This window comes from Phyllostomus hastatus, unplaced genomic scaffold (assembly GCF_019186645.2).
Source record: "Phyllostomus hastatus isolate PE091 unplaced genomic scaffold, TTU_PhHast_1.1 phas_contig_80, whole genome shotgun sequence".
NCBI classification, from domain to species: domain Eukaryota; kingdom Metazoa; phylum Chordata; class Mammalia; order Chiroptera; family Phyllostomidae; genus Phyllostomus; species Phyllostomus hastatus.
Window position 1 is genome coordinate 16495876 of NW_025333960.1, and position 17801 is coordinate 16513676.

Here is a 17801-nt window from a genome sequence, read left to right on the forward strand (position 1 = left end):
TTGGATCAATAAAGATTGCTTCAAGGTCACTGTGTGGCTCCCAATCTACTCTTGGACTTGATGTGCTGTAAATCGTATTTAAGTTGAACTTTACTAATTCTTCACAGACATACTGTGACGGATAGTGCAAAATTGCTCCTGAAAGAGAGATGCCAACAAGGAGCATCATATGTAGCATTTTTAGCAGTGCCTGCCACAGGGACAGGAGAGCAGGAAGAGAGTAATCCATTATATACTCTAGAAAACATCCTTTTGTCAATAATTCAAATTAGTAAACAACAAAATAGGAAGTACATCCTGTATTATTTTATATATATGCTGTGGGAGCTAAAATATAATTTCTGCTTACCTTTAATGAAGAGAAATAAAATATAATAAAGAAGAAAGCAACCCAATGGGGCAATATGAGACAAGCAAAAAGAAAATGATAGCTAAGGATTTTCCATGCCTTACTGAGGACATTCTCAAAGGAGCAACTGAATGAACAATAAAGGGAAATAAGATTCATGCTTATTCATTTAATAAATATTTACTGAGTGTCTAATTTATGACAGGCAGGCACTGTTGTTGGCATCGGAGATGTAGTAGGGGCCACAACCTGGAAGCTTACATTCTAATGAGAATAGATTAAAACCTAAAATAAAGATTTATAAGAAAGACCACTTGACAGAATGAAAACATTAAGACAAAATAATTAATTAGGATGATGTGACCAACTATGCGGTGGTGGGGGTTACTTATATAGTAGAATCAGGGAAGACATTTTTAAGAACTTGACATTATTTGTGTTGAGGCCTTGACCATACATGGAACCAGCCTGTAAAAATCTGAGGAAAAAGAGTTTCAAGTGGAATTGAAAGCTGCCAGTGCAAACCCATTGCTAAAATATCTCATAATATGGAACTGAGCCATATGTGTTGTGGGATGTGTTCTAAAAGCAAAAGCTAGAGTAGGTCAGACTCTCAAAGCCATGGTAAAGAGTTTGGCTTTTATTCTAAGTAAAATGAAAAAAAATAACCTGTAAACTTTTAAGAGAGGGAGTGAGATAATCAGATTGAAAAGATTGCACAATAAGTACAAAAATGGATTTTGGAGAGTCTAAAATGACAAGTTAAAAGATTCAGTACTTATGGAAAAGGAGCATCTAAGGGGAGAACAAGTTGTTCTACACCTCACCTCAAAAAGATGGATAGGATACAGAGATAGACCAGAAAAACTATATTTTAATAAGCCTCTCATTTGGTCTATATGCATCCATAGTAAAAGAGGACCTTCATTATTTGACCTCAGCCTAGCAAAAAGTGTCATCTAGACATTCCTCAAATGACTTCATGTGTTACTGAAACTTCTACACACCTCACATCCCCATGACTCCTCCTGTTCACATATGAACTTTAGCTTATCCTCCAAGACTAAGCTCAAATGTAATATCAGCATGAAGTCGATCCTCTTTGCTTCACCCTGCTTCCTAGAGTTGATAGCATTTTCTCTCCACATCTACATTCCTTTAATATAGTTCCATGATATTAATTTCATATTGCACTCTAATATTGGGCTGGTATCTCTTCCTAGTAGATTTTGCTCTTCTAAGATATATAGTCATATCCACTCTAATATCATCAGTGCTAAGTATTGTACTTCCATCATTGGAGGATCTCAGAAAATGTTTGCTGGATGAATGAGTTAAAACAGGTGTCAGGGAATGAGGTCTGATAACATAGGGAAGTAGCACATGACTTCTTCCTTGTCCAACATTAACATTATTATATGTTTGTGTGTATGGCAAATAGGCTTCCTCTGGTCAATAGCCAATAATATTATGGTTAGGCTACTGCCATAGGGTAATTATCTGGGAGCATGTAAATTCTTATATTAAGTTTACTGTTATCCATGAGAAGAAAAGGAAGTGAGAAGGTTTATTTAATCATCTCAAAGGATTCCAAATAAAATAAAATCTTATACTTATTCCTGATATAAAGCTGTCTTAAACCCACTGTAGAAATCATATTTAGTGGCATTTATTGACTGCCTACTGCATGGGAAGAATTTCTGAAAGACAGTTATATTTTAAAAATCTACTTTATGTTGAATTAGATTAATCAAGTCAGCTTTTAAAATAAAGAGCATCTACAGGTCAGAAACAGAAAAAGTAGCAGAGATACTATTCTGTTGCCCTTGAAGAACATTACAACTTGTTGTGGAGAGGGTCCCTGTCAGAAAATGATGGGCACTCTTTCAGAGCTGAGAGCCTTGGTCCTATAACCATAAGACACTGAATCCTACCACAAACCAGTGTCTGTGGAAGAAGGCCTCAAGACTCAGAGGATATCACAATCTCAGCCTACACTGAAACTGTGGTCTTGTGAGAACACAAGAATGTCCCAGAAGCTGTGCCCAGAGTTGTAACCCACAGAAAATGTGTACTGTTTTAAGCAGCTAAGTTTGTGATTGGTTATTCAGCTATAAAACACTAATGCATTTATAGTTTTGAGTAACATCAGCTTGGGGCAGAATAGCAAGCTAGCTAGCATTATTGAACTCTGAAACATGCCCTTTTAGCAAGAGCTACAGGATGCTCTCTCTACATACTAATACTTGGAAGAAATAAAAAAAAATTAGGAATCCTGTCTTTTAACCTGATCATTTTATTTTGCAGAAGCTAAATTTCAAAAGGATTAAATAACTTGCCTTTAGGTCATGTGACTATGATCCAGAAACTAGGCACAGTCTTTAGTGGCAGATGCCATCATGGATTTGGAAGCATAGGAAGTAGAACCAAGTGGAAGTGTAACTGGCATCAGCAACAAACACCCAAACTGCAGAAATTTAGAATAGAACTGATCCCTGAAAAAACTTGTGACCACTTCTATATGTTATAGTCCACTTCTGGGAAAACTGCAATATATTCAAGGGATCAAACAACAACTTAAAGCATCAAGGAATGAGACACATCTTTTTATCAGAACTGCAATATAAACTGTGAGTTCAATCGTACGACAAAAGTCCAATTACTAGAAGTAGAGTGCCAATTCAGTAAAAGGTAGGTACTAAATGATAAATGAAAACAAGCCAATGGACTTTGAGTGGCATTTTGGGAATTCTCATGCCTAGGACCAAAGATTGAAGCAGGACTGAACAAATCAGATGAGAATCTTAGCCATAAGATTAAGAAGCATCATGACAGAGGGATCCATTGCACATTTTCTTCCCCAACGTATCTTCTGATGAGAAACATCTCTGCATTTAAGGAAATGCCCTTTTTAAATTAATGACTATTTTTATTTTTCTTGCCTATTTAGCTATATCTAGGATTTTATGCTTCCTTTTATAAAACAAGGAAGAAGATCATATCTGGGTAGAAGGTTTATGTAGCTACCACTAATTGGACCACAGCAGAGTTTTCACAGGGTGCATGGTGTTCCTTTCCCAGGAATACTGACTGTTCATGACTCACATCCCTGGGATACCCTCTTTGATCCCCCTGGGTAGAAGACTAAGGGGATCTCCAGTTACACTGGGGGCTAAAATTAAGCTTTCTTTTCATGTATAATTTACAAATTTTTTTCATAAAGCCTCTAGGTAGGGGGTGAAGTTTTCCTGGAGTTCTAAATCACCTTCCTAAATAAAGACTCCTCTTACCCATTCAAAAAGTTCAGCATCTTTGACACACCTTTAATAAATCCAAGGGAACCAAGGTAACAGATACTAAATTCTCTACCTTAATATCTGGTATACCCTGCAGTATAACCTAGAGGTACTTCAATCCTCCTCGCACTAATTTTAGGATTGCACTGATCCAACCTTTAATAAGGCATATTATTTTTCATATTCATTGCCACTGGATTACTCTTACACAAATCTGTAACTTTTTTCCTTGGTCTATAGAAGTGATTCAGTTTCCTCCTATCTTTTTGTTTTTGCTTCTACATGAAATGCAATAATGTTCAATAAATATTTGTTAAATAAATGCATAAGTAAAGAATGGATGAGATAAATACAACTTGTGGGAACCACATAATCCCATAGGTAGGAATGATTCTTAGCAGCATTCAGACATGGGAACCAACATGCCAAATCCTTCCACTGTGATTGGTGCTCCTAGACACCTGGCAAGTTATGTCCAAGACAATTACTATATGTGTTCTTCACTGCATAACTTCTTATTAACATTTGTCATAGAACACATGATATGTAATATTTATACACAGGTCATTCTATAATGGCAATTCAGTGATTGAGACACTTCATTCCATTTCTTCCTTCTTCTCAGATATTATCCATATATTATTATTGACTATATATTATTATGTGATTATATATTATTCCTCTAACAATAATTAGTCTCTAATAATATTTTAGAGCAAAAGAAACTTGATCAGGTTTTTACTCTCTGGTCTTAGGTTTCAAACATCTGGGACAGCTCTTTTTATCACTAGTTTGGAAATTATTTTATTCAGGGCTGATATCATGAAGATGAGTTCAAGGTTCTTTGTAGATGTCTCATCTTTGTTGCCAGAATGGTGTTCCTTTGATTAACAGCCCTGTTTCCAAAGATCAAACTCCCGCCTAACACCCCATTTTCCATATGTGACTCCTTGAGGTACCCTCCATGATGAAATTCTAGATATTCATCTTTAGTTTCTCTGAGAACAAAGTACTTACTCGGGTCTTTTCTCTTTTTCTGACATTTGTTCTAAGAAGAGCAGATCTTCTCTAGAACTTCAATATTACCACTTCCTTTCCCTGCCCCATAAACACTAGCTATACAGCCACAGACCCCACTGAGACATCAACAATAGGCTAGAATGCTGGAAGTAGTAAACTGTGGCTAAAAGTAACCAAACTGTGAACTTGGTTCACAATTTAGTACCTCCCCTGCTCCTTGCCCATGTTTACAGTCATTGATTACCATCTTGATTTCTAAGTAATAAATGGTAACTCAGCAGCATAAACAAATATTTTAAATAGGAATTTCATCATCATGGTCCAACCCTTGGGAAAAGTAATTGTGTAGGATGTCAAGATCCAGTTAGCACAGTTGATACTCCAATCCAGGGACAGGGTTGTGGACTCAGCAGAGAACTGGAGAATAAATAATAAAGTCAGGACCCCAGTTAATCTAATTTGAATAAATCCCTTAGATAACAGTTTGTGGTTACATTGTTTAAAATTACAGCTTTATGGTTGCATTACCAAAAACCTTGGGAACTAACACAGGGTAGCCAAGAGCCAAAATAAGGATAGCAGAGTTACCCCTACACACGTGCACTCATACTCACCAAAAAGTTGTAATGGGAAGACTAATAAACAATCATATTTAGTTTGTATCAAATCATGCTCTGCAGAGTCAGACTCAAACTTACTCTCCTGACCCACAAAGTATGTTTATATTCTATATAATCAGCAGGTGCAGAAATAAAAGCTTTTGTCCATATGTTGAAGCTTTACTCTATAACAGCTACTCTTTTGAATATCAATTATGTAAAGACAAGAAACCAAAGTTTCTTCACTAAAACACACAAGTCAGTAAAGATAACAAAAAGAAAAATAATACAATATGATAATATCTGCAAAAAGTATTATGTGGATGCAAAAGAGGATACATACATAAACAGTTGAACAAAGACAGTGACACTTGAAGGATTATGCAGAATTCAATAAAAAGAAAATCTCATTTATTTTTTTTAAAAAAATCATAGTAAAGTTATACTATAAGGAAATTTTCTTAGTTTGATATGGACTATCTACTCAAAAAAAAAAAACCTACAGCAAAGATAACCTTTAGTGAAACCTAAGAAGATAAGGTGATCACTAACACACCTATATACAACAGTTTTCTTGAAGACATAACAAATATGATATAAAATTGTAGACTTTAAAAGGAAAAACAAAAGTCTCATGAGGAGATTACCTAATTTTCTAATTAGAAAACTACTAGGGGAATTAAGTCATTAAAATTACCAAAAATACATAGATAAGTGACCAATTTAAGAGCTTGTGCAAAGATGAATTTCAGAGTAAGGAAAAAGGAAAGAATCTAGAAAGACTCTATTCTTATCTTAGAAATGGGTAAACCTGTAAATAGTTACCAGAAGAAGAATGCACATCACATGGGCATAAACTTAAACTTGAAGAAAATAATTCTGATCTTTTAATACAATGTGTTCAAGGTGAGTAAAAGAATTCAAGTAGAGATCTCATTTATGTATTGATGAGGATAGGTTAGTATGTGCTGTGAATATTAGATAATCCCCAAATCTTGGTGGTTTATACCAAACAAGATTTCTTTCTCCCTCACAAAATCTAGTGCAAGTTGCAAAGACAGAGTTGCTTGTCTTGCAGCTATACTATCTGGGGAAGTAAAATAAGAAGAAACTGAAAGGTGGCATGCCATGTTTATAAGGACAAATTCTATGTGTATATCTTACATCACTTTAATCTACAATTCATTGACTAAAACTCAGTCATATGACCCAACTTAGCCATAAGAAACATTAGAAAATGTAGTCTTTCCATATTCTTAGAAAGAGTAAACAGTACAACAAATACAGAACCACTTCCCTGCCAAAAGAGGACTGACAGAAATATATGTTTGAGTTTAGGGGTAAACTCATTACCTTTATTTGCTTAGTATTTAATGAAGTTCAAAAATTAGAACTTCAAATTCTCCATATTGAAAGTTAAGTATAATAACATCTACACGATGTATTTTATAAGGCTGTTATCATAAAATTAAATGATTATGTGGAAGAACTAAACTCTACAATAGTATATAAAGCAAAACAAATTTATTTTATACTATATTTACTCTAGAAATGTCAGTATATACAGAAGGTACTGCAATTACTCTGCATTTGTTTGATAATTGCTTCCTGTGCAGTAAAATGAAAGCACATGTATGTGGTTACATGGATGTATGATAGTTGGTCATCTTATCACAACTGAGAATGGCAAAGAGTACCAGAAAATTTTCTCTTACATTTCATTTCACCTAGAGATTGACCAATGTTTTCTGTAAAAGTCAGGATAGCATGTCTTTCAGGCTATATGTGGGCTATAAGGTCATTACAGATCACTGTCACAACTACTGAATTTTGCTACGGTAACAAGAAAACAGCCACTAACAAGCAGCCACATCACAGTTGGTGTGGCTGTGTTCCTGTAAAACTTTATGAAACATAGGTGGCATGATAAAGACCACTGATTTATCCAAAAGAGCTCCTTATGCATCCATGTGCAAAAAGACTTAGATATTAGAAGTTGATAGTTATTAGAAGCTGATGCAGAAGGTGATCTGCATAGTGTTTAAAGGTGTAGTGTTCAAATGCATTTTCTTAACTATTTATCACCCTTGTTTAACCTCTGAAACAATATCTGTCTGGTACTGTGAGAGCAGAAATGCTTTCTCTTGCTCTAGAATAGGCACTGGAGTACATGAATAAAATTATATGGAGACTAATGGGATGTTTTTAATAAGGTGATCTGCATGGATATTATTAAAGGGTGACATTTAGAAAACAGATTAAATATCCATGAAACTAAAGCAATGGAGGTTGAGAAGCTAGAAATGTCAAGCCCTTGAGTGAGACTCATGAAGATCAATCAATCAAACATTATGAAATTAATCATTCTCAATACTGTGGTTTTTAGTTAAGAAATTGTGGGTACTACTAGCCTTTCTTTTTTTTAAGATTTTATTTATTTTTAGAGAGGGGAGGGAGGGAGATAGAGATAGAGAGAGAGAGAAACATTGATGTGCAGTTGCTGGGGGTCATGGCCTGCAACCCAGGCATGTTCCCTGACTGGAAATTGAACCTGTGACACTGGTTCGAAGCCTGTGCTCAATCCACTGAGCTATGCCAGCCAGGGCAGCCTTTCTTATATAAAGGGACATAGTGATTATAATAAACCAATTAAACAACACCATTTGTAATTTGTGATGCTCAGGAAGTTACAGACTGTTCGTCAAAAGTCTCATGTATATTTTTCTTCAGCCTGTAAACCACTCAACATATTTATTTATGAAGGGACTTCATATCTAGCCACCTGTTATTAATGTTTTTCCTTCCAATTACATATGATGAAATTTCACAATCCTCTTTTGTTTTTAGAATGATATAGTAGTTCTCAAGATAATAAATTCTCTACCAGCTACAAAATATAAGAACATAAAACTTACCCTTGACAGAAAAGAAAAAAAATGGGTATTGATTGCTGTCTGATGCCTTTATTATCCTTTCAATAACTGCTAAAGGAAGGCCTTGATCCAAAGATGTTATTGGTCTGGGAAAATTTTTTCTATAATTGCAATAGTATATGCTTGCATTTTCTGACTAAGAGGTTAACACAATGGAAACTAATTATTCAGTTGGGTCAGAGGCCATTACCAGTAAAAAGACAACCAGTGAGAGTGGGAGAACCTCTTTTCACTTCTCTGTCCACAGGTTGCTGAGGGATGTCAGCTTAATCACCCTGTCTTATATACTAAGACAATTATATCTTAAAGACTATATACTTGTTTAGCATTATCAATAATACCATTGAACCTGGGACTGAAGCTTTGCGTATATTTTCGCATTTTCTAACCTTTGATTAATCTCTTTATCACAGAGCTAGCTGCTCATTGATCTTATACTCAGCCCCTTGGCAACAGGAGGTTTTGAATCTCTTCCACTAATTACATTTTCTGTGATTTCAAAACAGATCCTTGCCAGTGAAACACCTGCAAACTTTATTTAATGGGCATATTATGAATTTAGAAACCCCTTATTCTTACTTTTGTTGTAACTCTCTTACAAAATTTAAGAAGAAAATTTTCCTATAACACAGTTTATAAAAATATTGCATTTTTAAATATAATGTAAATCTCCATTGTTATGTTATGGTCTTAACATTTGTTATATTTAATGTATTATTGTAAATCTGTTATTTATAGCTATGAATCCAATTTCTTCAACAGCATTTATTGATTACCCACTTTGTGAAAAAGCATTGTTCTAAGAACAATTGCAGGTATAATGAGATGAACTATAAGGAACTGTTGCTATTAGAAAGATCATTACATTAAATCACAGATGATAAGGACTATAACTGAGCTTTAAACAAATTCTGTGATAGTGATAAAAAAAGAAGCTAAATGAATTGATTAAATTATTAGCTTGGAAAATACAAATTCTGTGATAGTGATAAAGAAAGAAGCTAAATGAATTGATTAAATTATTAGCTTGGAAAATACTTAACAATTAAGACTAACCAGAACGTCTTCCCAAACAAATGCTCTTGCTCTTCCTTTCTTATATATTTATATTCTCATCATTATTCACTCATTTATCCAGATCTGAGGCTTCAAGTTGTCTTTTGCAATGTACAAAATGTCTTGTACAGCATTTTGCAGCATTTACAGAGTGAGAAGGCAGGGAACATGTATAAAGGACACATAGACAAAGCCAAGGGTGTAGGATTGAGGGTGGGAGGCAGGGATGGGCGGGGCAGGGGGAAATGGAGGGAGGAAAATAGAGACAACTGTACTAGAACAACAATAAAAAAGAATTAGATCAGAAATTTACAGTGTAAATACAGAACTAGAACTCATTTAGAAAAAGAAAAAGTTTGGGGCTCAATCTGTGTCTTTTTACATTTCTAATCTGTGACTTCAGGAAAGCTGTTTAATCTTTCTGAGTCTCAAATTTCTTGTACAGAGGGGGATAATTATTCTCACTTCTCTCAGTGGCTTATATTGAGGATCAAATAATAAGATAACATGAATCAAAGTTTACCTACTCACATAACTTTTAACAAATGTGAGGGATTTCTTTTTATCTTTCATTCTCCTAATATTTATACTTCAATCAATGTTAATTTAATTCAGCAAATTTTTATAATTGAAAACCACAAAGAATAAGGACAAAGAAAGAGGGGAGTTAGAATTTGTTGCTGAATCCCTTCTATGGGCAAAGTAGTCACAGAAAAAGATTCTTCAAAATGGGAACAGAGTGTGGGGAAAAGAGGAGATTGAGCTTACCTGTCATCAAGACAGCCCTTGCTTAGTGGGTGGCAACAAGCACTGGTACCTAGGCAAGGGAGTGTGTGAGCTCTTTCACTATTTTTTTTCAAGAATTTTGGCCAAGATTCTGTTTTATATAATCTCTTAAAAGTTAGATTACTAACATAACTTTTTTATTTTATTTATTTTTTGTTACTTATTTTTTATTGTTGTTCAGTTATAGCTGTCCTGCCTTTTTCCCCATCACTCTCCCCTGCCCCACCTCACTCCCACTTCCACAGTCAGTATAACTTTTAATTGAGGAATCAATGATGTCAAATGTCCCCACAATATTTTTAGCAAGATTTGTAATGAAGAAGGCAGTCCAGGATCACTCAGTGCATTTGACTTGTTGACTTATTGAGCACTCAGTTGACTTGTCTCTTGGATCTACTTTAATTGGGAATTATTTCCTAACTTTTATCTTTCATCACATTGAAATTTTTAAAGACTTCAGGCCAATAATTATAAATTTCTACTTAATTAGAGTTTGTCTGATATTTCTCTTGATGAGACAATAAATTCCATACTCCCAACTCCACAGCTGTAGGTAAATAAAGGATTTTTAAAAAGAAAGAATTGAAAAGGCATCCTTATAATTCTCAAACTTTTCCCAGTAAACTATATTTTTTCTGAATAGCCTCTAATGGAAACACAAAAAATGTCCATTGATAGGAGAAAGGATAAAACAATTGAGGCATTTTCATTCAATGGAATACTATAGAGCAGTTAAAAATATGAGCTGCTGTTGTAAGCTACAAATATGAAATCAAATGGTGAGGGAAAGAAGACAAAAATGAAGGAGAACATAGTGTATTTCTCTATATTTATATATTTCAAGTACAGTCCAAACTAATCTATAGTGACAGATACGAAAATACTGACTAAGTCTGCTGATCATAAAGATAGGGCCACAGGAACATTTTTAGATCACTGGAAATGTTCTCTATCTTTATCTGAAGGGGTTAGTCACACTATAATATGATGAAATGTTATTGAACTGTACACTTATAATTTGTGTACTTTAGAGACTTCTGGCAAGATAGAAGCATAGGTGGACATACCGTACCTCCATGCACAACCAAGATTAGAACAACAACAATTTAGAGCTAGAATAACACCCAGAACTGATAGAGAATTTATCTGAATGGAAGTCGGACAGCCAAGAAGTTGAAGTAGACCTGTTCATCCAGACCCGTAGGAGGGGCGGAGATGAGCAGCTGGGGCACAGGTCCCAGCAAGAGGAATACAGGGAGAACTGAGCACATGCAGCAACCGGGAGCATGTAAGCCATCCAGGGTGTGCAAGATCGCAGAGGGTGGACCCTGAATATGCAAGCGGCAACTGGTAGACCCAGTGAGGCTGCGATTATGAACCAGGGCAGAGTGTGCAACCCAGGATCCCAGGGAAGGGACTGAGATCCCAGGAGAATGGAGCTACCGTCATTGTTCCCTTCCACCCCCGCCCCCGCCCCCACCCCCACCTCCAACCCCGTCCCCACCCCTACCCCACATACAACGTCACAATCTAGCCACTGGGGTGCCTAGCCCCAGTGAACACCTACGGCTCCGCCCCTCACCATAACAGGAGAGAGAGAGAGAGAGAGACAGAGAGACAGAGAGACAGAGAGAGAGAGAGACAGAGACACAGGTCTCAAACAGAAAAACAGATCAATGCCCCAGGGCTCATCCTTCTGAGTGACCAAGAGATAGTCAATCTATCAGATGCACAGTTCAAAACACTGGTGCTCAGGAAGCTCACAGAATTGGTTCATTTGGGGTGCAAACTACATGAAAAAAATGTAGGTTACCATAAAAGAGATGAAGGAAGATGCATGGAGAACCAATAGTGATGGGAAGGAAACTGGGACTCAAAACAATAGAGTGGACCAGAAGAAGAAAAAACAAACAAACAAACAAAGAGGAAAGAATGAAGAAATAAGAATTAAAAAAAAAACGAGGAGAGGGTTAGGAACCTCCAGGACATCTTTAAATGTTCCAACATCCGAATTATGGGGTACCAGAAGGGGAAGGGGAAAAGCAACAGATTGAGCACGTATTTGAACAAATAATAAAAGAGAACTTCCCCATTCTGACAAAGGAAATAGACTTCCAGGAAATCCAGGAAGCTCAGAGAGCCCCAAAGAAGTTGGACCCAAGAAGAAACACACCAAGGCACATCATAATTACATTAGCCAAGGTAAAAATGAAGGAGAGAATCCTAGAAGCAGCAAGAGATAAGGGGACAGTAACCTACAAAGGAGTTCCCATCAGACTGTCAGCTAATTTCTCAAAAGAGACCTTACAGGCAAGAAGGGGCTGGAAAGAAATATTCCAAGTCATGAAAGACAAGGACCTATAGCCCAGATTACTCTATCCAGCAAAGCTTTCATTTAGAATGGAAGGGCAGATAAAGTGCTTCTCGGATAAGGTCAAGTTAAAGGAGTTCATCATCACCAAGCCCTTATTTTATGAAGTGTTAAAGGGACTTATCTAAGAAAAGATAAAGAAAAAACATGTATAGTCAAAGGACAGCAAACTCACAATTATTAACAATCACACCTAAAGCAAAACCAAAAGGAACTAAGCGAACAACTAGAACAGGAACAGAACCACAGAAATGAAGATCACATGGAGGGTTAGCAACAGGGGAGTGGGAGGAGGAGAGAGGGGGAAAAGGTACAGAGAATAAGTAGCATAGATTGTAGGTTGAAAATAGATAGGGGGAGGGTAAGAATAGTATGGGAAATCTAGAAGCTAAAGAACTTATAAGTATGACACATGGACATGACTAAAGGAGGGATATAGGTGGGAGAGGGTGTACAGGGTGGAGGGAGTGAAGGGGGGAAAATGGGGCAACTGTAATAGCATAATCAATAAAATATATTTTAAAAAATAAAAATAAATTTGTGTACTTTTCTGTGTTAATTATAATTTAATCATTTGCATGCATACACTATGTGTATAACATTTAAATATATATACATATAATTTACTTAGTACCTTACCATGCAATTGCCTGAGGAACTGGAAAATACCACTGAGAAATAGTATGAGGATACAAAAGACAAAAACTCACTAATCAATGTAGTCAACTATGTTTTTTAAAACTCTTGTACTCTTTGTAGGGTGCTAGTAAATGTTTAAAAATGACAATTTAAAAATATATGTATAATATGTATTTATATGTATATATATATACACATACAAATTTGTTGTAAGTTGATTCACATAGAGAGTAATATACCTTTCCAATAATAATAAAATACACAATTTATTTAAAATTACTAATAACCACTTGATTTTCTCCAAATGCTTTCACTGATTTTTATTGGACTATTATTATATATTCATATCTAACCTATGGTTGCATGTGATAAATTAATGTAGCTGCAACATAAATATCAGTTGAGAATTTTATTTACTGATACGAGTGAAACAGCAGGACATATGTCAAAACATTTTTGAAATTTTAAAAAAATTCTTCCTGATTTTTGTACTATTTCAGTGTCAAAGCTGTAGATACAGCATATTTTAAATACAATCTGCTTTATTAACATTTCTCCATCACTTAAGTTTAGACAATAAAATTAACAAATAATATAATAATATAAATAATAAAGTATAACAATAGAAATAATATAAAAACAATACCTCAAACATTCATTTGAAATGTTTACCAGTTTTCAATGTTTAGATCCTCCCATCAAGGCCAATTTCAAAGTACCACCATGACATGATTAAACATGGAGTTGAGAATAGAAGGGCAGTAGCAACACCATTATGAAGTATTTCTACCGTACAAGTATAGTAGATATAAATAACTTCAAAAGCATATAGAGAAGAAGAATTAAATAATTAGGAAGTGATAAGTTATGAGAAATAATTTTCTCTGTTTCTAACATTTTATCTAGAGGTAAGTTTACATATTTTTATTTTAATATCGACTGTGTTCAGTAACTGGTTCTCTAAATTACTAAAATATTAGCCATCAGTTCTTGTAGGCTCATTTGAAATGTTTGTTTTGGCTCACCACTGCTTCTGCCAATAGGCAGGCTTAATATTTCACAATAAAAAGATTTCCTTAAAGCTTTTACCCAAATCCCCAAAGTTTTTTTTTCTATAGAGCTAATTTTTTCCCTACACAATTCAATAGTGTGTACCAGCCCTTTTTGTATTGGGAAATATATTAATATAGTATTCCATTCATTGGTTTACAACAAACTCCTTGAAGATGGCTACTGTGTCTCAGAAACCTCTATACCCTCAGGACATAAAATAGCAGTGGACAAAAGTAGCCATTCAATAAATATAAATGATTTTTTCCTAATGTTCCACTCTAAAATTATTTGTCATGGGTTATTATCATTATAAAGGACAGAAATTCAGTTCAAAAGAGTTCAAAAGTGATGGTTTTTGGCACACATAATTGGGAAGAACATGGGGTGTTCCAACTCAAAATCAAAGAAAGAATCATGAACTCAGGACAAATGTCTCCAGAATTTCCCTGGTCCATTTCTGATTTCAGCTTATCTCATGATCACTAACGCATCTTAAAAAAAAATCTCTGGTATTGTATATAGTCGATTTATTCATTCATTCAACAAATATTTATTGAATATCTGTTGTATGTCTGGTATTGTACTTAATGTTGTTAGTATCATAGTAACAAAGATGGACAGAATTTCCATAATCGTAGTTAATTCTCTGTTAATAAAGAGACCAATAAATAAATGCAATAAAATAGAAAAAAACTTTATGTGAGGCCAAATCTCAGGATTTCAAGGATGTGTAGAAAAGGCATCAAAATTAGCTTTGGGAAGTCAGAAAAGGATTCCAGGAGAAGTATTGTCCAACCTGAGATCAGAAATATGGGAAAAAGTTAGCCAGGTCAGTTTTGTTAGGAACTAATTTCTTTATTGAATCCAGTTTTCTATTTTTTCATTCTGGAAGTGTAGTGCCCAAATTGTTACTATTTCTGATGACACCACAAACAGGAGAGATTTAAGATATAAATATGACTAAACCTAAAAATGTTTAGACTCATATAAGAAAGAGGTCAAAGAACTGAATTCACTAATTTTGTCTAAGAAAATGAAGAAATATTTTGACTTATTTGCCATGATGAGAAAAGATCCAAGCAAGCACTTGATATTTCTTGTATTCCTAAATATAAAATCAATTTAAAAGGTATAAGTTGGTGATGATGAAAAATAAATTAACAGGTTCATTTTATATACTATGTTTTTGGTCAGAGCCTAATCAGTTATTCAACTACTTTCTGAAAAAATGCAATATCTTATATTTTTATTTAAAACACATTTGAAGAAAAAAATTTCTCTGGATCTGGTATGGAAAACATCTTTTATTTCCCTAAGAAGTACATGCATAAATCTTTTTATCTCTACCAAATTAAGTGATTCATTTATTCTCTTTTCACAATGTCATCTTATTGGTCAGAAAATGGTTGAAATGTGAAAGAAAATTCTCAGAGAGATCCTTGGAAGTAAATAAGCACTACTCATCAAACCAATTATATAATACTTGTGTGAGAAAAGCAAAAAGTCAACTATTATTTTAAAAACTGAACAAAGAAGATGAATGTTACATATTAGAACTGTGAAAAATGGCTATTTCCCTCCTAACTGATGATATTGGATCAGCCCCAAGTGCATAAACTTGTGAGCTCATAAGATAAACTAGCTACTATATGTTAGGAATGGCATTAGCCTCGTCATTGAAATAATGTAAGAATTATTATCTCCATTTTTACAATTAGGGTAATAGTGATACAGAAATAACTTGCTCTGTTTTAAAATAAAGTTATTGTCTCTGATAGGATTTAATATTATTTCTAAATCCAAAACCTATATATATTCACACATATATATAGATCCACAAAGGAAATAACTTAAAGATAATCTTTAAAATAATATTTTTAAAGTATGAAAATCTCTATTTTAAATCATCAATAATTTAAATATATCAATAATATGTTAAGATTTATATTTAGAAAAGTAATAAAATCTTTAAGTATTTATATCAAATGTCTATTTGTAATTAAATAACATAGAGTAGTATAGATTACAACAGCTACAGAATACAGTAAAGGGGAACATTAGAGAATGCAAAAATATGGGCAATGCTTTATCAGAAAGTTGGAGTTTAAGACTGAACTTTAAAAAATTGGCCAATGTTTGAGTTATCTATTGCTACCATTCAAGAACATCATTCATACTTTTTATTCATGATTGTGCAATTTAAGCATGGCTCAAGAAGGTCAGGGTATTGTCCACAGCATCATGGGTGTGGGGGAGGATCCACTGAAGCAGGAAAAATCAACAGCCACAGTAGCTTAATGGGAAGCCTGGCAAGTTGGTACTCACTGTTACAGGGAATCTCTGCCGGAATTTTTGACCAGTGGACTTGGTTCCTGTTCTCATGGGTCTTCACACAAGGTTGCTTGGGCTTCCACACAGCATGTTGGCTTCAGAGGATATGGTTTTCTTACATGGTGGCCCAGGCATTCAAGAGCAAATATCCTGGGTATCCTGGTCCCTGGAGGGTGACCCAGAAACAGGTGTGTTATCATTTCTGGCAGCATCACAAAACACACCTCAAATTCAAAGGGAATAAACAAATCCCCATTTGTCCATGGGATAAATAGCAAAGAGTTTGTAGCCAGCTCTTATCTATCACAGGAAGACACAGATAGATAAGGTGGAGAGCAAAATCTATTCAAGGTGAGGGGCACAATAGTTGATTGTCCTAGTAATAATAATAAAATGTAAAATCTACTGAGCAATTAATGTCCCAGTCACTGTAAACTTCGTTATTCCTTACAAAAATCCTATGAAGTGACAATTATTATATTCATTTTATGTCAATAGATGGGGCACACACTGGAGACAAGAACGAACTTGCCCACTGTCACAGACCTGGTGAAGAGCACAGCCACTATTTGAGATGAAAGTCTGATTTAGAGTTTTGCTGAGTTAGCTAGTACAACATATTATCAATTGGTTAAAATAGAATAAAAATTTGAAATTTTTTGCAAGATAGGCAAATATTTTTTATCTATCACTTATATACTTACATTGAAATAATTGAATTTATCAGCATCTTTTTGAAAAGACTCTTCTAAAATGTAGAACAGCTTCTCACAATTTCTTTTTTGGTGTTAAGAAACTTACTGATTTAATATACAAGTTCATCAAACTAAATATATATTTTTACCAGCATTGCACTACCAATAATCTTATTATATCCATCGTTTATTTATATTTGAAATGAAACAATGAATTGTGAACCTTAACTAAAGTTAGATTTAATGTTCATGTTCATGTAACCCCAACTCTATTCAAATACAAATCTCACATGACATGAAACAAGAGATTGTCTCCTAACTCCTCCTCATTGTTTACTTCAATAACAAATCTGGTAAATGGTACATTTTTGGAGAGTTTTCAGTTTAACTGTGCTTCAGCATACAAATGTAAATAAAAAGAGAATAATAAAATATTATTAAAATATTTTATAGTGTTTAAATTGCATGTTTTTAATGAGTATTATTTGTTGGCCAAATGTGTGATGGAACCTAAAAATATTTCTAATAATGATCACAATTCACCTTGTTGTCTTCACCATTCTGGCTTACCTGAGGAGTCCCAAGAAATTCAATCTGCAATAGATTTATACAATTTTAGACTACTACCTATATTCTATTAAATTTGTTAATATTAAGTCACCTTGTTATTCAG